The sequence below is a fragment of the Mirounga leonina genome, unplaced genomic scaffold (genome assembly GCF_011800145.1).
Source record: "Mirounga leonina isolate KUSES-001 unplaced genomic scaffold, KU_Mleo_1.0 Mir_165, whole genome shotgun sequence".
Taxonomy (NCBI): domain Eukaryota; kingdom Metazoa; phylum Chordata; class Mammalia; order Carnivora; family Phocidae; genus Mirounga; species Mirounga leonina.
The window spans coordinates 51,494,749-51,517,768 of record NW_023270415.1 but is presented as its reverse complement, the minus strand read 5'-3'; the positions used below and the strand labels follow the sequence as shown (position 1 = coordinate 51,517,768).

The window sequence follows — 23,020 nt, the reverse complement described above, 5'->3', positions numbered from 1 at the left end:
ATATATATATATATATATATATATATATATATATATATATATATATAAACACATACACATACATATACATATGTATATATATAATGGAATATTACTAAGTCATAAAAAAGATTGAAATCTTGCCATTTGCAACAACAATGAGATGGATCTAGAGGGTAAAATGCTAAGTGAAGTAAGTCAGTCAGAGAAAGACAAATACCATTTGATTTCACACATATGTAGAATATAAGAAACAAAACAAATGAACAAAGAAAAAAGAATAAACAAAAGAAAACAGACTCTTAAATACAGGGAACTGGCGATTACCAGAGGGGAAGTCAGGGGGATGGGTGAAACAGGTGAAAGGAGTTAAGAGTACACTTACTGTGATGAGCACCGAATAATGCATAGAATTGTTGAATCATTACACTGTACACCTGAAACTAATACAACACTGTACAGTAACTATACTGAATTTATTTATTTATTCTCTAACTATACTGAATTTTAAAAATTAATTAAAATAAAGAAATAAAGTTGAAATGTGGAAGTACACTAAGAATATTAAGGAACAAACAGAGCAAATATGAACACCAAATGATAAGATTCAAGAAGTATAACAAGAAACAAAGATCATTTCACACCTGGATAACATTGAAAAATCATGGCAAAAGAGGGCACGTTCTGCATGGAGCACTGGGTGTTATACGCAAACAATGAATCATTACATCAAAAACTAATGATGTAATGTATGGTGATTAACATAGTAAAAAATAAAAATAAAAAAAATTATAGCAGGGCGCCTGGGTGGCTCAGATGATTAAGCATCTGCCTTCGGCTCAGGTCATGATCTCAGGGTCCTGGGATCGAGTCCCGCATCGGGCTCCCTGCTCCTTGGGAGCCTGCTTCTCCCTCTGCCTTTCTCTCTCGCTCTGTCTCTCATGAATAAAAAAAAAAAAAATCTTTAAAAAAAAAATTATAGCAGAATGAGCCCCCCCCCAAAAGAAAAGAATAATCATGGCAGTATATCTCAGTACAATAAACAATGATCATAGTAATGGCCCTGTATTGTCAATATTTCAAGAGGCAAGAAAATGTGCCATACTTTTTAGAAAGCTGCCCATCAAAGTTATTTTAAAAAATTATTTGTGCTGAGCTGATCATTCTCATAAAGGCATAAAGTTCCCTTAAGAGTTTTTAGGAGTCCTCAGGACCTTCAACATAATAGATTCTCTTTGAATGTTTGTTAAACAAATTAAAGGAGTGCACATGCAACATCTGGACAACTCTGACACAGACAAAATATCAGAACGAGTGATATCCCATTACTATTTATGAGCAATCATTTGTTGAACTCAGTCTATAAGCTAGTAACTTTGCACATGCCATTAATAATCAACAACACTGAAAAAATAAATATTGGTATGCCTATTTTACAGATGAGGAAACTGAGACATTGAAAGTTTATGTAAATTGCCCAAGTTCACAAAACATGTAATTGGCAGAGCCAGGATTCTAACTTGGAGTGGTTTGATCCCAAAGCCTGGACATTTTCTCCTATCTCACATTCTTCATACAACGATGAGTGTGCATATCAATAACTATGTAATAAATTAATTTCAGAATCAGTTATATTTGATTTTAAACATTATTCACACATGCCTAATCTTTGCAGCATGGTGTAATATTCATATCTTCATAAAAGATCGGGAGATAAAATGTGTTTTAAATTTCATTTCATAGAAGATTACCAATAACTAGAATGGTTTTTATCAGTTGAGAATAAAGAGTAAAAAAGCGTAGTTAAAAAAAATCTATAAACATGGTCCTTAGATGTAGTGACCAGCATCATAACAAATAGAAGGAGCAGAAAGAGTAAAACAAATGTCATTTAAAGGAGATATTGGGGGTGGAATAAAAACTTAGATTTCTTCCACCAGAGATCATTGCAAAAATTCAATCTCTAAGTGGGGAAGCTCCCGATGAGTTCAGAGAAGCATGAAATAGGATAGACCCAGGGCATCTCCACACCTTGACTGGTGAAGAGAAGTAGAAATGAGGGCAATTTCCTCCAACTATAGGCCAACGTGTTGGGGAACCACCTTCGAACATAACCAGGTGTCCTCCTTATGGATTTCTAGAGGGTTACAGTGAAGGGGAGATGAGCCACCTCCGATAAAACTAATGTCTTTCACCCTCATCCATCTGCTTGGACTGGAGAAGAAAACGGTCACAAAGCCAAACTCCATTTCACAGCCTAGTAAGAAAGGTCTCTGTTGGCTTCCCTCTGCACAAACTAGAGTTTGAAAAATATGCCAAAAATGTGGTCTCGTTAATGCTTCTAGTCACCAGCACCCCTACCCCAGGAGAAATTAAGGCCAACTTGCTTGTAAGGTAGGACTCTTAACCTGGTACAAGAACAAAAACAAAAAATCTATTTTTTGCCAATCTACATCAGGAGGAGCTGTTTTCACTGCACTTTAAGAGAAGAGAAGAGTAGTAGTAAGATAGGTCTTGCCAAGTGTAGAAATTTTCCTAAGGCTTTGCAATCTGAATAGTGTTAAGCTGTAAACTAATTAGCATGCGTGTCCTTTTATTTCTGTCCCTAACATTTCTAATCAGGTAAAATCTGAGTAAGTGGACATCTAGAGTAAACTTAAAAGGTAAGAAAAAAGTCGAAAAAAAGCAACAGATGATGGGCATAGATGGAAATCGAGGAGGATGCCCTATGCCTTGGCAAAAATGGGGAGAGTGTACCTAGGAACCAGTCATAGCAATAAGGCTGGTATTATTTTAGCACAAGCCAGATGTGGTGCCATCTGGGGTGCTGCCCTGAAACATGACCCAATTAATAATGAGCACTTCCCAAACTATGGGCACGAGGCTGCTAGCTTCAGTATCCTGCAGATGGATTTGCTGGCACTATGAAAATGCTAATGTTTGGATAGACTCTTAGAATTTAGCAGTTAGGCCTCATAGTACTTCTCACATCTTTATTGTTAGTTTGTCTTACAATGATTCAGAGTTCACCCTTCTCGGGTATTTAGTGCCTAAATAAGCCTCTTAAATGACTACAGACTTGTCAGTAGCCCATGAAGTTATACTAGAAATAAAATAGGTAAGATTAGGCTGTTTAGTCCACTGTGCTACAAGGTTCTTTAGTAACAGGAAAGCAGGTGGATATTATCAGAACTGCCTTAGCAGTTTCCATTTAATTCCCTATAAATAAAAGCCTCTGTTGGTAGACTCATTAGACAAAGGATTTAGAAACATCAGAAAAAGAACTCTCCTTGAATTCCTAATGCCTATTGCCCAAGGTCATAGCTAAAGTACTTTATACTTGTTCTTAAATATGTGATTTATATTAAATTCTCTCAATGCTAACATCTATGTGTGTATAGAAGGTGGGCATATGTGTGTGTGCATACACATAAACTTTCTACAAATATTTTAGACTTAAAATTTTTAGAAGATAAATTCCTTTTTAAAAACTCACACAAAGTAGGGGCACCTGTGTGGCTCAATCCCTTGAGTGTCCAACTCTTGATTTCAACTCAGATCATGATCTCAGGGTCGTGGGATTGAGCCCCATATGGGGTTCTGCACTCAGCATTAAGTTTGTTTGATATTCTCTTTCTCCCTCTCCCTCTGCCCCTCCCCACCACTCTTTCTCAAATAAATAAATCTTAAAAACAAAAACAAAAACAAATACCTCAAACAAGGATTGAAAATACTTAACAGAAGTTTGTAAGTCCAAGCTCAGGTATAAAAATACACAATGGTTAATAGTCACACTTGAAGAATGGTACGAACTGGGAAGATACTAATTATTTTTATACATTTAAAGTGAGAATAATAATTGATGAAAGAACATTGATCATCTAGGTTAATGTGCTGTACTGCTATTTTGATTTCAATGTAGCACTACTTTATATTTTAATATGTTTTTTCTAAGATGAAACATGAACCATGATTTTATTATTTAAAAATTCCAACTGCCAAATAGTCTCTTCAATATATTTAACTGCCTCTATCCAAAGAGTTAATAACTACAAACCAAATCCCATGCCTCCCTAAAAAGAGACAAATGAGAGTAGAAACCGTGGACAGTAATCTATTCATCAGTACCCTGATATTTTTCAGAAGCAGGCCTAGGCCTATATAAAATTTAAGAACTAAAGTTTAATAAGTTGGAAGTTAAGACAACAAAAAGAAATGAAAAGCATCCAAATCAGCAAGGAAGAAGTAAAACTTTCACTATTTGCAGATGACATGATACTATATATAGAAATACCAAAAAACTCTACCAAAAAACTGCTAGAACTGATAAACAAATTCAGTAAAGTCACAGGATACATGATCAAATGAGATGTAATGTAAATCTGCTACATTTCTACACACCAATAATGAAGCAGCAGAAAGACAAATTAAGGAATCAATCCCATTTACAATTGCACCAAAAATAATAAGATACCTAGGAATAAACCTAACCAAAGAGGTGAAAGACTTGTACTCCAAAAATTATAAAACACTGATGAAGGAAATTGAAGAGGACATAATAAGTGGAAAGACATTCCATGCTCATGGATTGGAAGACCAAATATTGTTAAAACGTCTATACTACTCAATCTACACATTTAATATGATCCCTATCAAAATAACAACAGCATTTTTTCAGAGCTAGAACAAACAATCTTAAGCCCTTTGTAGAACCACAAAAGAACCCAAGTAACCAAAGCAAACTTGAGAAAGAAAAGCAAAGCTGGAGGCATCACAATTCTGGACATCAAGATATATTATAAAGCTACAGTAGTCAAAACAGTATGGTACTGACACAAAAATAGACACAGAGATCAATAGAACATAATAGCAAACCTAGAAACAAACCCACAATTATATGGTCAATTAATCTTCAACAAAGCAGGAAAGAATATGCAATGGGAAAAAGATAGTCTGTTCAACAAATGGTGTTGGGAAGTGGACAGTGACGTGCAAAAGAATGAAACTGGACCACTTTCTTATGCCATACCCCCCAAAAAATTCAATATGGGTTCAAGATCTAAATGAGAGACCTTAAACCTAGAGAGAGACCTGAAGCCTAGAGAAGAACACAGGCAGCAACTTCTTTGACATTGGCCAAAGCAACTTCTTTCTAGATATGTCTCCTGAGGCAAGGGAAACAAAAGCAAGAATAAACTATCGGGACTTTATCAAAATAAAAAGATTCTGTACAGCAAAGGAAACAATCAGCAAAACTAAGAGGCAACCTACAGAATGGAAGAAGATATTTGCAAATGACATAACCGATAAAGAGTTAGTATCCAAAATATAGAAAGAACTTATAAAACTCAACACCCCCAAAATAAATAATTCCATTAAAAAATGGGCAGAAGACATGAATAGATATTTTTCTAAAGAAGACACACAGATGGCCAACAGACACATGAAAAGATGCTCAATATCACTGATCATCAGGAAAATGCAAATCAAAAGTACAATGAGATATTACCTCACACCTGTCAGAATGGCTAAAATAAACAACAGAAGAAACAACAGGTGTTGGTAAGGATGTGGAGAAAGGGGAACACTCTTGCACTGTTGGTAGAAATGTAGACTGATGCAGACACTCTGGAAAATGGAGGTTCCTCAAAAAGTTCAAAATAAAACTACCCTACAATCCAGCAATTACACTACTATGTATTTACCCAAAGGATACAAAAATACTGTTTCAAAGGGACACATGCAACCCAATGCAGCATTATCCACAATAGCTAAATTATGGAAAGAGCCCAAATGTCCATCAACTGATGAATGGATAAAGAAGTTGTGGTATATATATAGAATGGAGTATTAGTCAGCCATAAAAAGAATGAAATCTTGCCATTTGCAATGACATGGATGGAGCTAGAGAGTATTATGCTAAGTGAAATAAGTCAGACAAAGACAAATACCATATGATTTCACTCATATGTGGAATTTAAGATCAAAATAGATGAACACTGGGGGGAGAGACAGAGAGAGAGACAGAGAGAGAGAGAGAGGAAAATCAAGAAACAGAGTCTTAACTATGGAGAACAAACTGATGGTTACCAGAGGGGAGGTGAGCGGGGAGATGGGGCTTAAGGAGTGCACTTGTGATGGGCACCTGATAATGCAAGGAGGCGCTGAATCACTGTATTGTACTCCTAACACTAATATTACACTGTATGTTAACTAACCAAAATTTAAATAAAAACTAAAAAAAAAAGAACTATATGTAAAACTATTTATATTATTAATCTCAGAGGCATGGCCATCTGGTTTCTCATTTATTCAAAAATTTATTGAGCACCTACTATATGGGTGGCACTCGGCTAGGTGCTGAGAATTCAACAGTGAAAAAAAAAAGTGATTTGTTCCTTTTCCCCATGAGATGTGTAAGATAAAACCTACACATGATGGTATGGCAAGTGAGAAGGTGGTTGGGGTGGGGGGTGGGGGGTAGTGACTATGAAAGGCCAGCACATGCATTACAGCTACATGGAAAGAGTCTAGAAAGAGTGAATTCAAGTGTTTAGAACCCTAAATGTAAAAGCAAATGTCAGAAAAGCAAATTAAACTAAAGAAAACAAAGCCAATTAAAAAGCTGAAAGAATAAAAAGCCAAAAATATAAATACAATTTTAAAAAGCAAATGTCTTCTAAATATTAACAACAGCAAAAGCAACAATGCAACTATCATTTCCCATTATTTTGCTCCAGGCGGTATTCTAAGAACCTTTTGTGTATCATATCATTTAATTATCCCAACAACAATACGAATGGGACTTTTATTAAATCCAATTCATATGTAGGTATGACTGGGGCACAGAGAAGTTAAGTAACTGGCTCAAGTTCACATGGCTGGTAAATTAAGAACAGTGCTAACCCAACTCCAGGCCTATCAGACAAGCTATGGGGCCCTGTCATCTACTGAATCCGAACTGTGGCGCTGTTAGGCACTGTTAAGTACTTAATAAATATCATCGGATTTAACACTTACAGCAAACCTGTGAGAACAGCATTACTGTCATCCCCAGATGATAAAACCAAATCTCTGAATAGTTAAATAATTTGCCCAGCTGCAAAGCACAAGACTCAGGCTTAGAGTGCCACACTGGTGACTAAAAGCCCTTGCTCCTGATCCCTGCACTGTTTTCTTTTCTGTGCGAAGGTATGAAAATGCACGAGTGACATCCTAACACTCCAGTACTCAGGCAGCAGCAGTTTAGTGGCAGTACCTGGGGCGTACAGCTGAGTGTAGAGATGAGCACTTGCTTTGGAGCAGGATAGTCTTGGGTTAGAATTCTGCCATTTGCTCTCCATGGACAAGTTACTTAATCTGAATGAGCCTCCTTTGAACTGAGGATAATGAAACCTACTTTATATGGCAGCCCAGAAAAGAGTAGGTGCTCAGTATTAGTTCTCTTACCCAGTAACCCTCAAACACATTTTGAAATTAGTGACCAAGCTTTAGAAATAAAGGAATCTAGTGGAGGGGGGTGGGAGGGATGGTGTGGCTGGGTGATGGACACTGGGGAGGGTATGTGCTATGGTGAGTGCTGTGAATTGTGTAAGACTGACGAATCACAGACCTGTACCCCTGAAACAAATAATACATTATGTGTTAATAAAGAAAAAAAAAAGAAAGAAAGGAATCTAGAGCTTCCTCACAACTTAGAGTTGAGACCTGGTAAAAAGCGGGATTTATAAAGCATTCCTAGTCTTAATCTGGTCAAGTAGAATAGCACTATCCAACAGCCATAAAATATAAGCCATAATGTAATTTTAAGTTTCCTAGAACCCACATTAAAAATAATTACTTTTATTAAGATTTTATCCTACCCAGTGCATCCAAAACATTATCATTTCAACATGTGGTCAATATAAAAATTATTAGTGAGATATTTTGCATTTTTTTCTCATACTGAATCTTGGATATTCAGGATATAAATCTCACTTAAAACACATGTTGATATGAGCTCGTGGCTCCTGCACTGGACAACTTTATAACATATGAAGACATGACCATTTCTCTGGTCTGTGATGGGTTTTTTAATCCTTTTCTTTCCTTATTTAGTCCACTCTGGATGTGGACATAGGCAACATTCTAGTCCTTGTATACCTACTTGACCTCCTACGTTTACTTTTATGCTGATATTCATGGGAGCAATTAGATTCACCCTATTACAATCGATGTGTGAACAGCCCCAAAGGTCTGAACTGCTCATTAGAAGTTGAATGCCTGAAGCACTTGCTTGTCCTACTAAATGGCACCCTTGTATATGCTTCCTTGTATATTTATTTATCTTTCTCTTCGCCCACACCTCTCCAGCTAAACGATAAGCCCCTTAAGGCTTTCATATGCATCTTTATAGCCCTAGCTTCTAGCACAGTGTCAGACACATATTAGTCAATGCATCTTAGGTATGACGGATGCTCTTGTGAAGTCATCTTGCAACCTTCACCATATCTACCACAGTACCTTTCCATAGATACTCAATTCATTTTGTCTAAGTGAATGAATGTTGCTTTACTGGTAATTTGAAAAGCTCCACTGCACTCAGGGTGAAAATACAGCCACTAAAGAGATATGAGGGATGTGGGGCGCCTGGGTGGCTCAGTTGTTAAGCATCTGTCTTCCACTCAGGTCATGATCCCAGGGTCCTGGGATAGAGTCCCTCATGGGGCTCCCTGCTCAGGAGGAAGCTGGCTTCTCCCTCTCCCATGCCTCCTGCTTGTGTTCCTGCTCTTGCGCTCTCCCTCCGTCAAATAAATAAATAAAAATCTTTAAAAAAATAAAAAACTTTACATAAGAGGGTTATAGGTGATCATTTCAGAAAGAACCTCATTTGCCATCCCTCATTTACCTCATTTACAGGGTCAAATTGGGACCATATTCCTGGCTTCCTGGTTCCTAATCCCGTACTTTCTACTAATTTATATTATTTCTTTCTGCTTACACTCCTCTGCTTCATTTCTCCAAAGGGGAGGGTACTATCCCCAAAGTCGAAGGTCAAAGATACTGAACTAAAGATTGTTGAAATGCTGAAGACTATTTATATTAGTGGGAAAGATAGAAAATAGTAATGCAGCCCTAAAATGAAAGGTGAGGAGAAAGTCCATTCTATGCTAAATATCCTTTATTTTGGAGATATGAAGAGGAACATTTTATTTGATGTAAAAATATACTATGAAATTAGACGCCAAATCATTACACTTTTTTACCTAGAGAATTTCTATCTTCTAGAAATAATATTTTCCTGTATGTTGATAGCTTGTTACTTTTGTTAAAAGACACATCACAAGCATGCTGATGATTTGAAATGTCATTTTCTTAACAAAATGACATATTTGTTTTTTCACAAAAGCTCCAGAAATTGAGAAATCATATCACACTGGATTTTTAAAGACAATTGCCTGGAGATGAAGAGATCAGTGTAAAAGATAGGAGAAAGTGCTATGGAGCTTTATATATCTGAATTTGAATCCTGACTATGTCATTTACTGCTACTGGATCAGAGGTGCATATAATGGACAGATATTTTGTTTTGTTTTGCTCACCAGTCATCCCCTTTTTTGAGGGTGGGCACAATGTATCACTTCTCTTTACTCCATGGAGTTTGACTTGTGTTGACCCCACTGCCTTGCCCCCAGGCGAGCATGTGATTCAGTTCCAGCCAATAAGGAAAATGTATTCAATTCCAGAAATGTGTAGGAACTGTAGGGAAAGAGGCATGGCTGGTCCACTAAGCACTGGCGAGCAGAAAGGATGTAAGGCGGCAGCTGCTGGAAGCCATTCGGCCACCTTAACAGGCAAGGTAATGTGTGAGAGGAACACAGACAGGAAACCACAGCCAAGAGACGGAGAGAGGGAGGTTATATCTTTTGGTATCAGGCATGATGGAAGCCAGTTCTACCCTTTGTCTTTACATGAATTATTAATATCTAGGTTTTCTGTCACTTGAAATCATAAGGTCCTATAAAAATGGTAAAGTATCAAACTTCTCTTAACCGTATATATTTTTAGTGATAAAACAGGAACAAATCACCCATTTTATTAGGTTGTGGTGAGATGTAATTGAAACGATACTCATAAAATCCCTGGAATAGAATGGGATGCACTCAGTCAATGGTGGCTATTTGACTTTAAAAGGGGCAGAAAGTGAGGTGGTTAAGACTATAGGCTCTTGAACCAAGCAGATTATGTTTGAAACATGGATACACTACTCACCAGCAATACAAATCTGCGTGAGACTACATAACCTCCCAATTCAGGTCTCCAAATCTATAAACTGAGAATAACAATATCCATTGGATAGAAGCATCAAGCCTTTTAGAAATAACATATGCGAGGGCCTTGCTAGCTGCCTGGCACATGACCAGCAGTCATGAAATGATAGCCGTTGTTTCTGTTTATGCGAATTTCAATAATTACTAACTCCAATATATTTTTATAGCAAAAGCATTATAAATAGTATCCATTTTAATTTTTAGACAGAAAGTCATTATTATTTTAAAGTTTTCCTTGGAGAGAAAAAAAAAATGTCATGTGGACTTCAAAAAAAAAAAAAAACTAGTGAGATTTTTAAAAACAGATGTAACATCCAGAATAAAGGAAGCAAAGTCTCACTTTACTCTTAATCTATCTGATCATTTTTGGAACTTAATTTTAGGTCTAGGTGCCCACAGGATATGGTTGATCAGGCACATATGTCCAACCACATCCTACAGAGCAGTAAGTGATCAGAGCATTGAAAGGCGAGGAAATATGTCACATGGAGGACACCTGTCATATCTGGGGCTGGTGAGCCTGGAGAAGACAGGGAGGGGATGGGATAGGGCCACACACTACAGGGGTGAAGACAGGATGGCTCCAGAGGACTGGACAGCAAAGCGAAAGAATGGAGAGATCATTTCCCTGTTATTTCAAGTCAAACTATACCCACTTTCCATAGTTTTATGGTCACCTCTGCCCCTTTCACAACCTACATACAGAGAATGTACTAGCTCTTCATCTGGGACATAAATTCATACCTACAAGTCCCCAACGTGCTTATAAAGTCACACGAATATACATGAATCATTTAGGCCATTATAAATGATTAAGCAGATGTACTGGTATTTACCAGGAAGAGTTAGTTTCCTTCCATAGCATCACAGATCCTCACTATTGAGAGTAATTAGGGAGAACACCTGACTGAACAACTGATAAGCACAGATTAGTAAATTACGTTGTGGTTCCCTGTGTTCAGAAATACACATATAAATAGCAATAAAACTCCCAAGTAAGACATTGTTGTCAAGAAGAGTCCTTCAAGATCTGCATTAGTAAACTGAAGATAAGTATAATTTGCAAAAAGAATATTGTTATTTACATGCAAATGACGGTCATGTACAAGAACCAATGTCTTCTTTACCCTGGACCTTCTAAATTCAATTAGTCAGCAAGTCATTTACGCTCCACCACCAACTATATATTAAAACTGGCTTCTTTTTCCCACCAATATTATCACCTCAACAGTAGTTCTCAGTTGGGGCCAATTTTGCCCCCACCAGGGACACTTGGCAATGTATGGAGATATTTTTGGCTGTTACAGCTGAGCAGGAAGGTGGGTGATGCTACAGATACCTAGTGAGAAGAGGCCAGAGATGGTGCTTAAATACCCTACAATGCACAGCACAGCCCCCCACCTCCCCAGCAAAGAATGGTCTGGCCCAAGATGTCAATAGTGCCTAGGTTGAAAAATTTTGCCTGATCTAATTCACTAATGCATTTTCTCTTTTGGACTGCTGGCAACCTCTTGAGGAGTTGCCCTCCCCAACTAATGGCCCCTTACAATCCACTCTCCAGGTAGCCAGAAAGGCCACTAAAATATATAAATATATAAAATAAAAACATATAAATATATTGTATATACTTATTATATCATACAGGTTGACCCCTGAACAACACAGAGGTTAGGGGAGCTGACCCCCTGTGCAGTCGAAAATCCATGTATAGTTTTTGATTCCCCAAAAACTGAACCACTAAGAGCTTCCTGTTGATCAGAAGCCTTACCAATAACATAGATAGTCGATTAACACATATCTGTATGTTATATGTATTATTCACTGTACTCTTGCAATAAAGTAAGTGGGAGAAAGAAAATGTAATGAAGAAAATCATAAGGAAAATTCATTTACAGTATTTTACTGTATTTATTGAAAAAAGTCCACATATAAGTGGACCTGCACTATTCAAACCTGTTGTTCAAGGAGCAACTGTATACGTATATTATATATAATCTGTGTGCATCATGTTTGTTATGTATTATTATATCGATCATAGGTATGTCACTTCCTCATGGGGATTAGTTTGGGTTGGAGGCCTGGGAAACAGCAGATGCAGGAAGGACATTCTAATCTTCTCCTTTCTTCCTGAAAAAAAGGAGATAAAAACTCCCATCGGAAAGATGGCTTCCCTGTACCAGAAGAAAAGAAACATTCTTCAACCTGGAGTCAAAACTCAGACATTTGTGTGCAAACAGACCTTGCTAAAATAATTCTTGTCTTTCTTTGGCCTCCCTGTATATTTTAGTTGCTTTTCCACAATGGTGCAACCTAGAATAAATGCATGTAGGTTTTACCACTTCTTTGGGTCTTCATTTCCTTATGAGGGCTCCCCTGTCATTCAAATTGTACATGTTTTTCTTCAGTTATTCTATGTTATGTCAGTTTAATTCCTAGATCCAGCTGAAAAATCCTAAGAAGGTGGTAGTAAAATTTTGCCTCCCCTACAATATTATTACTAATTATAATTTTTATAATTTTTATATTAATAGTCATTATTAATATTATAATATATAATGTTACATATGTATAATATCACACACACACAAATATAAATCTGGTCATCCCATTTCCCTGCTAAACCTTTCTGGTGATTTACAAGAATATCTAGGAATTCCTAGCATAAGATGCAGGTCCTATCCAAGCCTTCAAAGCCCCTCATTGTCCCACCAACCTCATCTTCTACCACCCTGTCCCTCACTTCCTGAGCCACACAGACCTCTGTTTTCCTCCAGCACAGCAAACCTGTTCCTACCTTCAGCACCATTCACTTGCTGCTCCTTCCACTGCAGAGACTGTTACTAGATGTCTGCATGGCTGACGCCTCCTTCACCTCTTAGCTCAAGAGTTACCTCTTCAGAGGGTCCACATGGCCACCACAGCTCAAACAATTTTGCTCCCCTCCCCACCCCCACTTCACTTTCAATCACACTGCCCTGTGTTATCAGCTTCATAGCACTTCACAGCACCCTAGGGCATTATCTCATCAAAGTATTAGTTTACTTGTTTATTATCTCTTTTGCCCACTGATAGTGAGCTCACAGGGTGTAGAGAGACCTCAAGTATTATATATATAATATATATACTATTGCTCAAACAAGCCACGAAGTCCAGGCCAATTCAAGGAAAAGGGAATTAAATTCCTCCTCTCAATAGGAGGATTAGAAGGAATGTAATCCACCACAGCAAATTAGTTATTCAGAGATGCATTAATTTAGTCCATAAAATGGAGCAATAATGTTTCCTTCAAAGAGTTATAAGAATAGGAAACAACCTACGGAAAGTGACTGGTAGCTAACAGGATTTCGAATATGGTTGTGTCCCTGTCCACTGACAGGGGACTAACAAAGAGTCTTCCAAACCATTTTCACCTGAAATGAGAAGGGTCCAGGAAATCCCTGAAGTCCACTGCTACTGCAAGAGTGGGATATTCATAAGAAGGCTCTATTATTTTTTTCAGAACTTGGAAGACCATGATAAGAAGACAAACTGAAATGCTAGCTCTAAGATACTCCAAACTTTGTGCATCTTAGTTCTCAAAGTTTTATGACTTCTATAAAACAGGCAGCAGCTTTGTTTTGGAAAAGGTAGAGTATCATTTTACACCCAGCAGGTGTTTAGAGGAGGAAAGAGTTAGGTAAGTGAAGTCTTTATTCTTAGAATTATAAAATCAATACAGTTTTCTTCCTGAGGCAGCTGTTAAAACCAAGCCAGCTATTTTAAACATAGTAATGAATGTTCCTTCACTTAGTTCTGAAGTGAAGTCAGATAGGTAAAGAGCACAATTCTATATTTGAAGAGAGTATGGGATAAACATAACTCTCATTCCCATCTGTGCTATATACAACTGTATTCTTAAATGCTAATTTCATCTTATTGGTTCTCTTTTAAGGCTAGGCAAACTAAACCAGTCCATTGGTTTATATAATACATGAAGTTTCTTTCAACCCTTTGCAATGGGCCTTTGGATACATTCATTTTACAAGGGATTATGACTTCAGGGAAAAATGCTTAAAGAGAATAAAAGATACCCATCTATTATGTAAATAAAGGCATTAAAGTTCTAACCACACACACACAAAGAATAGGCTACAGAAATCCTTCTATTCTTAGTTTCCATTTTAAGTGAACATAAATCTCTATAACCATCACTTCAAAGACAGACATTATTACAGAAATTACTGGAAAATATTTACACTGAACATGAACAAGCCTTAAGAAACCCAAAGATTCTCAAAAAAAAAACCCTCAACCATCCCCAATAGAGAAAAAAAAATATATATATATATGTATTTATTATTTATCTTTATATAACCTAACAGTCCTCCCAAAATGGGAGGTTTATTGATCTCTGTTATAGGTTGATAATTATTTCTTAAGAGTCTACTATGTGCCAGATGTCCTGCTGGGAGCTAAAGATAATTAGAAGAAATTCTTAACTACGGTCTTGGGCAGGTATCCTCCCCTCCCCCATTGGGGGGATAGAGGGTGGAGAGTGAGGTACTGCGAGCCAATTTTATCTAATACGGTAGCCACTGTTAAGGAGTTTCCAGCAGAGGAACAAACATGAACAGATAATGGATCTTCAAAAGATCACATAGTAAACGGAGGAACCAGACTGTGAGCCCCAGGCTGAGTGACTGCAGAGCCCTGGCTTCTTCTTTCTTCTGACACTTGGGATCTGAATCCTGACTCTGCCACACAATGGTTATGAAGTTTTGGACAAGTACTTTGACTGCTATAAGCCTCAGGTTCCTATTCTGTAAAAGGAGGTTCTAAATATTTGCTCATGGTTGAGATGATAAATATTAATGTTGGTGGGGGGGAGTCTTGCAGGATGACCAATTGGCACATGGTACACCCAACCATGCCTATCACGAATCCCATAACCATGAGCTGCTTATATATGTTGACATGTGGTTTTGAATTTCTAACTCTAATATCTTTATTTCCTAAGTACCAAAGTTGTTTTTATTACTTCAAAGTCCAGTGGCGCCTGGGTGGCTCACTCGGTTGGGCGGCTGCCTTCGGCTCAGGTCGTGATCCTGGGGTCCTGGGATCGAGCCCCACGTCCGGCTCCCTGCTCAGCGGAGAGCCTGCTTCTCCCTCTCCCTCTGCCTGCCACTCTGCCTACTTGTGCTCTCTCTCTCTGTCAAATAAATAAATAAAATCTTTAAAAAAAAAATACTTCAAAGTCCACTTACATTAGTCAGTCATTAGTCAGTTTTTCGAAAATGTAAAATTCTCTATCATCCCAATACATCAAAGTTCTAGTCCTATATTCTATATGGTACTAAACAGTCTTAAATCCCAAATCTAGTGTCATTTATAATTTATCACCTAGATCTTTGAAAAAGATAGCAACTACTCCAGACCTGGAATTATGGAATTCCATAGGATAATTAATTAAATGTCTGCTATGGCAAAACCATAGACCAGTACACTCCATATCCATTCTAACCTTCTCTTTCTTTTGCTTTCTCTACAATAAAAGTTAGTAAGAGAAATACTTGGACACCCAGCCTCTCTTGCAGGCAGGGGTGGCCATGTGACAAGTCCTGGCCAATTAGAGGTAGGTGAAAGTCTTTGGGATTAATACAGAAGAGCCTCCAAAGGTAAAGGCCTAACTGATTTACCCAACTTCTTTCTTAAGTTGAATACAGAGTAGATGCATCAGGGTGCAACCATTTTGTGACCAAGAGGATGAAAGTTAAAACTTAGGGCTGCTGAGAAAGGACACTGAAGGAACTCATTGCCTCAATAAATATCTTTAAGCACCCACAGTATTCCTGTACTTTCTAGTTCCAGATTTCTTCTTATTTGAGAAAAATAGACCTTATACTTATTTAAGTGATCATGTTGCCTGATATGGTTGCCACTACCCACATGTGGCTTTAAATTTTAAATTAATCAAGATTAAATAAGATAATAAACTTGGTTCCTCAGTATGGAACAGTGCAATTATTGAACATATCCATCCTCACAGAAGTTTTTTTCTTTTTTTTTTTTTTTTTAGAGTTATTTGAGAGAGAGTGTGTGTGTGTATGCACAGGCACACACGAGCAGGGGGAAGGGGGGACGGGAGATGGAGAGAAATCCTCAAGCAGAACCCCCGCCGCCCGCCCTGAGCCTGGAGCCTAACTTGGGGCTCAATCCCAGGAACGTGAGATCATGACCTGAGCTAAAATCAAGTGTCGGAGGCTTAACCTTCGACTTCTATAAAACAGGCAGCAGCTTTGTTTTGGAAAAGGTAGAGTATCATTTTACACCCAGCAGGTGTTTAGAGGAGGAAAGAGTTAGGTAAGTGAAGTCTTTATTCTTAGAATTATAAAATCAATACAGTTGATTTGAGCCACACAGGTGCCCCAGAAGTTTCTATTTAAACAGCATTAGAAATAATTTTATTTGCGGCCAAATGTATTGTAAATGCTATAAATGCTAATATTTTCATCACTAAGGTTAAGGGCAGAAACATTCCAGTCCCTGTCTCCCAACTAAGCCCATCTGCCCCCAGGTATCTGATTATTTATTCCATATTGAGATACCACACATTGATTTATCACTAGCCCTTTATCCAAGAGATTTCTCAGACTTTCTTAGAGGATTAGATTAGTCTGCAGAACCTCTTCTTCACATAGCTCCAAATAATCAAGCAGTCTCCTTGCAGATAATAGCAGAATTACGGAAATTAATATTCCTGTGCTAATATTCCAGGAAGAAAGGAAAAACAGCCACAGTCATGTCACAGTAACAGCAGCTGCCAAGTTAAAGCAATTGGCTTCAATACACAGTGATGTTTCCTTCAGAATATACCCATTTCTTTTATTTTCTTAAAAATGTATCCAGAACGAGAGCTGACTCTGAGACCCACATCACTCACAGCTGTGAGCCTGGTTGTTGAAGTCTTCCAGGAAGCTATGTGTGGCCATCTCCCGGCTTCAGTGAACGCAGTCATGAGTCAGTCCACCAAACATGCAAGCACAGCACAGCATTAAGATCAATGGGAAGAAATCACTGATGAGGCAATTTCTCACAATTTTCACTTAGTTGTAGTGAGAGAGGGGGAAATATGAGAATGTCAAAGATATTTGTGACAAATTTCCTGATGTGGTAATTCCAATTTTCATTTACTTATTTACTGGTGGGTCACTTTAAAATACTGATTGTAGTAATAGTATTTAATATTTATTATTTACTACAAGCTAGGCAACATTGTAAGTAGTATTCCCTATGCTTTCATTTAATCCTCAAAAAAGAACACTGGGGGCGCCTGGGTGGCTCAGTCGTTGGGCGTCTGCCTTGGGCTCAGGTCATGATCCCAGGGTCCTGGGATCGAGCCCCGTGTCGGGCTCCCTGCTCGGCGGGAAGCCTGCTTCTCCCTCTCCCACTCCCCCTGCTTGTGTCTCTCTGTCAAATAAATAAATAAAATCTTAAAAAAAAAAAAAAAAGAACTCTGACATAGGTACTATTATCATTCCTAATGTTATAGAGACTAAGGCATAAAGAGTTTTAAAAAGTTGCCCAAGACTACCACTGAGTAAGCAGCAAAGCTCAAATTCAAACCCACACAATCTGTCTCCGGGATCTTCACTCTTAATCACTATATTCTGTGAAGTTGATCATGTTCCTAGAGAAATAAGCTAGGAATTATTCAGTGACTTATGCAGAGAATATCACTTTCACCCATGTATTGAGATGCTCCAGAAGAAGTCCAGGACCACACTGAAACTCCTTTTCGTCACCTATAACCCCACTTCTTGAAGGACAGAAAACATCAGTTTATGAATATGAATATTTTCCCCAACATAAAGTTACTTGAGACTCAGGCATGATTATCTTAAAAGACCGAATATAAGAAGACATACAAAATAAGAAAAGTGGGATGGATATGCCATAAATTACAGGTCTTTAGAGTCTGGATAGCAATTAAAAAAATAATAGCAGGGAACACGTGGGTGGCTCATTGGCTAAGCTTCTGCCTTCTGGTCAGGTCGTGATCCCAGGGTCCTGGGATGGAGCCCCACACTGGGCTCCCTGCTCAGCAGGGAGCCTGCTTCTCCCTCTCCCTCTGCCCCTCCTCCCCACTCATGCGCTCTCTCGCTCTCTCTCTCTCTCTCTCTCTCTCTCGTTCTCTCACTCAAATGAAATCTCTTTTTAAATAATAATAACAGACAACTGCTGTACCTTTAAAGTGCCAGGCCCTGTTCTAAGCACCTTAGATGGATCAGCACACTGTATCTTCACAACAACTTAGCGAGGGAAGCGTCATTATCCCATACAATAGATAAAGCAGCCCAGGCACAGAGAGGGTCACCTAGAGAGTGAGGAGCAGTTCCAGGCGCCCTCTTCCAGTCAGCCTAGCAGGCCCTTTGCGGGTCACCCTTGACCTCCACCTCAGCTCCTACTCCTCTCCCTTGTTCATTCTGTTCCAGGCTGGGTGTTCCTTCCATGCTCCCTCTTCAAGAAGTTTCCACTTATATTTCCTCTTTTATCAGAGGACATCCCTAACTTCTTAAAATCACAGCCCACTCCCCTGATGCCAGTCCTGAGCACCTATTTGTTGAATGAACAAATAGGCCTGTGTCAACACCATTCCCTCAGAGAGGTGCAGTGATGTTTGACACTGAGAAGCTGCTTCTGCTTTTGCACAGGTGTTATGTATTTGCTTTCCTTTCCTCACAAGTCTTTGTTCAGATTTTTTTTTTTTAGGATTTATTTATTTATTTGAGAGAGAGAGAGCACAAGCGGGAGGGGCAGAGGAAGAGAGAATCTCAGATCCACGCTGAGCACAGAGCCCAACGTGGGGCTCAATCTCAGGATGCTGAGATCATGACCTGAGCCAAAACCATGAACCAGATGCCCAACCAACTGAGCCACCCAGGCGCCCCTGTTCAGGTCATTCTTCACAGAATGGGAGCTAAGGGTTCCAAGATAAAGGATTAACTCTAGAAAACGAAAGATACTTCAGTGAGAGAAACTGGTCTACATAGCCATATTACTGCAGATGGAATGTCCCTCTTACTACCCTAGAAGATAAAGGACATAGGACCAATAAGGATCGGGACTTACTCATACCTTTCCTTCTTTTTATTTTAATTTTTTGTATTGTTGTTATTCAGTCGTAAATCTAACACTTTCACAAAATGCATTTGGACAAAGAAGTAATAATATTCTTTATAAGACTGTAACAAAATAAACAAATAATACTAAACGCTAAATTGTCTGAAGTTAAAAATATGCCAAATGCCCACAAACTTGAGTGAACTGCAGTACTCAGTTTTCATGGGCTAATCTCAAATAAGTCTTCAAATTATTTTTTTTATCATGATGAAGGAAATGTCAGTTCAAGTTAGGCTAAACAGATAACAATCTTGGAGATGGTTTAAAGAGAAACCTGTATTTTCAAAAGGAAGAAATGTAAACACTAAAATGCATAAGAAAAATGTTCATTCTCACTAATAAAAGAAACATGAATAAAATAAGGCATCATTTAAAATAATTCCTCAGATGGAGGAAAAAATTAAATTATAGTCATCAATAATAGAGAGAGTCCAAGGAAATTTGAACCTCATAAAACTGCTGGTGGGGTAAGACCTTAAAACAGGACAATCTGACAAAATTCATTATAGACTTCTAATTTTACACACCTTGGCCATTATTTCCACTATTATGAATTTATGCCAAAGAAATAATTCTGGATGTTGGAAGATTTTGTTAGATGTATGCTTATGGTAGTGTTATCCTAAAGGTGAAAAATTAAGAAATAATCTGTGACACAGAGAACTTGATTAAGCACATAATGGAATATTTAATAGAATGTTTGCTCTCTTTTACTAGGTAGCCATTAAAATCATATTATTGAAGAATATTCAATGACATGGGAAATATTTACAGTACATATTTTAGTAGGAAAAAGCAAATGACAAATCACAACAGTATGAATCCATTAAATATACAGAAAAATCCTAGGAAAGCCACAATAGTTACAGGTTTACTTGGATGATTGAATTATAGATAATTCTGATATTCTCCCTTTTGTTTACATGCATTTTCTAATTCTTCTCCAAAGGATAAAGATTAGTTTTTTACTAAGAAAGAAATAATTACTTCATTGAAAAACTTCTTAATAAAGGACTTTAAGGGATTTCACCTTTTCACTGTATTTATCTAAGGTAGTATGATGGAATTATTTTTTTATGGATAGAGGCTCCTGAAGGTAAAGAGGTAGGATTCATCTCTTGGACAAAGGGGAGCAAGCTCTTAAGAGATTACAGCTTTCATTCTATCCTCATCTTCTGTGGTTAAAAATGCTGCCCACATGCATAGCCAATGTTTCCTCTACTTTTTAAAATCTAGTTTTGCCTTACCAAAAGTTTAAATAATGGTAGAATTCCACTAAATAAACAACTGTTCTGGCACAGTTATCAGAGTATAACAGAGGCTTAGAAAGTAAACTTTATTTAGAAGCATCTTGGGAATAGCTAATTCACCTGCCAAAGTTTAGCCAACTTATTCTCTCAAATTGCTTCTAGAATATGTCTTAGCTATAGTTCCAGAAATACAGAAATAGCTCCTTAAATGAAGCCCATTCACTTAATTTGAATGACAGTTCCAAAACTGAATACCTGAGGTTGTTTTACTGATAAAGTAAGGATGGTCAAAAGGATAGTTGGTAACTACATTTTAGAATAGATTTTCATTTTTAGGGTATTCATCAAATGCACTTTGAGGGTAACAAATATAGTTTTGAAAGACTAAGTGTACAGTGATAAAAGCCAAAGAATCCCCTGAAACATTTTTCCTGGTTAATTTTTATTTAACTAGATGCAAATTATAATATCAATTATAAGATCAATTATAATAAATCATACTCCCATAGGGCCAGACACTATTGGTTGTTGTGGGACCAAATAATAATGAGAAGTTGGCTCAGTGAAAACACAATCATGGCTGGGTCAACATTAATGTTTTTGAGCATCTAGAATATCTAGAGGCATCTAGAGTCAGAGGCATCTAGAACCCTAGGGAAATGCTGGATATTTATGCCGGCCAGCCACAGGACCTTCTCTCCTGGCCAATACCAAGGACCATTTTGACTTCCATTGTATGCACTGTTCATATTATTCATCTTCTAAAAATTCTGAATAATATTTAAAAATCTATGTAATAATAAGCAATACAGTGTAATGATTAAGATTAGACAGCACAGGGTTTAGTTCTGACTCTACAACTGATTGTGACCTTGGGCAAGATACTTAACTTTCCCAAATCTATTTAATCTGTAAATCTGTAAACTTAGCTACAGAGTTATGAGTACTAAATGAATGCTCTAAAATGGCAAAAAATGAGCATTCCAGAAATGATAGTTAATGCTATAAGGGTGAATATGCATTCTGAAAAGTCCTTCAGCTCTTTATTTGAACCAGTACATCTAGAAAACACAGAAAATTACATAACGTGACTTAAGATGAAGATGTTATTACTCTTAGTCTTTTGAGTATTTTCGATGCTTTAAATGAACAATTTTTTCTAAGATGGTAACACAGAATTTGGGACAATTATAAGTTACCTCAAAAACAGACACAAAGCGATCATTCAGAATTTTTGTTTTTTTTAAAAAGAGGTGCTCTTCAGCACCCCCCCCCACTTTGGGGGGTAATTGTCCTTTAAATAATGTATTGTGTAAAATATACTATAGGACACAGAATACTGTGTCTTCTTTTTGGAATTATCAATTTTTAACTTAAATTATAGAATTTTATTGCATTTCTTCTTTAATTTTAGGCCAATGCTTCATGAAAGGAGGCTTACTTTCTCTACTGCACAGTGTTCTATGTAGACTTAGCAGTATCCACATGGGGACCAATGTATGCATGATTATGACAGTCACAATTCTACCTTTATTGCATCCTTGGAGCCCAGACAACCTAAGTCAGTGATGACAAAACCCTTTGGGAATACAATTTTAACATTTAACTTAAACTTCCAATGAGCTGAATTATTAAAAAAAAAAATTAAACATCTATAGCCTCTATGGCCAGAGAACTACCCTAAATAATCAGAACACTGGGGTATAATTGGCTGGTAGCTCTTACAGCTATCTGGAAATTATCAGTCCATTTGCATATATTTAATGGAAAAGAGACTTTCTTGATATTGTAGATTGATTGCATTAATGGTCCTAATTAATGGCCTCTCATATTCATGGTTTTTCCTCTTTACATTTGTGTTCCCCTCCCAATCTGACTGAGCTCAGTCAAGTGATTTGCTTTGCTTTGGCCAAATAGAAGCAAACTTGATAAAAGCAGAGGCATGAAAGAGCATTTGGTCATTTATGTTTCTAATCTTATTTCTCTGAGATCACGGTGAGAACCTACCAGTCTAGCCTTCCCAAGGAATATGAGAGACAAACATGCAGAAGGGAGCCGAGATGTCCCAGCTGAGGCAATCCTGAACCAGTCCACAGCGAGCCATGGAAGAAAAGCCATCCAAGATCAGCAAAACTGCCCCCCCCCCAACAACTAACCACAGAGAGTGAGCCCAGCTGACGCCACAACCATCCAGCTGATCTATAGGCATGTGAATAATGATAAAGGCTTATTGTTTTAAACTACTGTGTTTTGCGAGGGTCATTGCATCTTATATTTTGGTGATAGTTGACTAATATACTTATAAATAGGTAAAAAAAAAAA

At 37.6% G+C, this 23,020-nt stretch overlaps 1 protein-coding gene across 3 annotated transcripts in view; it reads right to left on the bottom strand.

The window, feature by feature from the left end:
• Window positions 1-23,020, bottom strand: part of OXR1 (oxidation resistance 1) — a 353,292-nt gene that overhangs the window by 276,314 nt on the left and 53,958 nt on the right. The window lies entirely within an intron of this gene.